Raw genomic sequence first — 772 nt, 5'->3', positions numbered from 1 at the left:
TAGAAATATTAAATGGTGATTTACCTGCATAGTGTTGGCAAATGGCCACATTTTGAAGGTGTGTGCAGGAAGAATAATCCCAGGTACCCAGCATGGCAGAGTTGGGGTTATTCATCAAAAACACACATAAATCAATACTCTCTGGATCCCATGTCTGATAAAAAAAGGGAGAAAGTACAAACTGAAAATGACATTGTGACATCACCTAAGGCATGTTTTTTTTTAACCTCTGATATGTAAAATTGGTGGAGATTCCCTTTTACACAGAAGTGAAGTAAAGGAGGACTTACATTGATATGTATAGCCTTATGCATGCCCAGAAGCAGTGGGTTAAAGTTCAGGTAGTTGACTGGGGACTCGTCCGCCCATTCTGGGTCGTTCTGCTTGATTTTTAGACCAATCCAGATCCTTTCCATTTTATTCATGCTCGGTAAAAGTGTGTTGATGAAATCTAAAACACACGTATAGTACGACAATTCTTTGTGTTGCATTTTGACTCTGAGAAACTTCCATTTCTTATTTGAGTGGCTGAAATAACAACTTTATCAATCGTGAGAAAACAAGTTATCTAATGTCATCTGAGTCATAACAGACATGTTAACCATGCTTTTCATGTTTATTAAACATAGAACTAGAATAATCCTCACCTTGCTCCACCTGATCTGATATAGTGACCAGTGTTCCTTTCACTGACTGGCATGCCTCATTGGCAGACCTGAATGACAAAGACGTCATGTTCCTCATCAGTGTGTAGCACTGAAAAAAAAAAAAA

At 38.2% G+C, this 772-nt stretch overlaps 1 long non-coding RNA gene across 1 annotated transcript; it reads right to left on the bottom strand.

Annotated features, from left to right (window-relative positions):
* Window positions 1–22: 22 nt before the first annotated feature.
* On the bottom strand, window positions 23–758 carry LOC111648776 (uncharacterized). The gene is made up of 3 exons (XR_015436465.1): window positions 648–758; window positions 291–451; window positions 23–154 (listed from the first exon to the last, which is right to left on the bottom strand). It is a non-coding gene; the product is annotated as an uncharacterized LOC111648776 (long non-coding RNA).
* Window positions 759–772: the final 14 nt, after the last annotated feature.

The sequence above is a fragment of the Seriola lalandi genome, unplaced genomic scaffold (genome assembly GCF_002814215.2).
Source record: "Seriola lalandi dorsalis isolate HSWRI2012SDOR001 ecotype SW California unplaced genomic scaffold, Sedor1 jcf7180002047336, whole genome shotgun sequence".
NCBI classification, from domain to species: Eukaryota; Metazoa; Chordata; class Actinopteri; order Carangiformes; family Carangidae; genus Seriola; species Seriola lalandi.
Note: the sequence above shows the minus strand (reverse complement) of the source record. Positions and strands in the feature narration are given on the sequence as shown.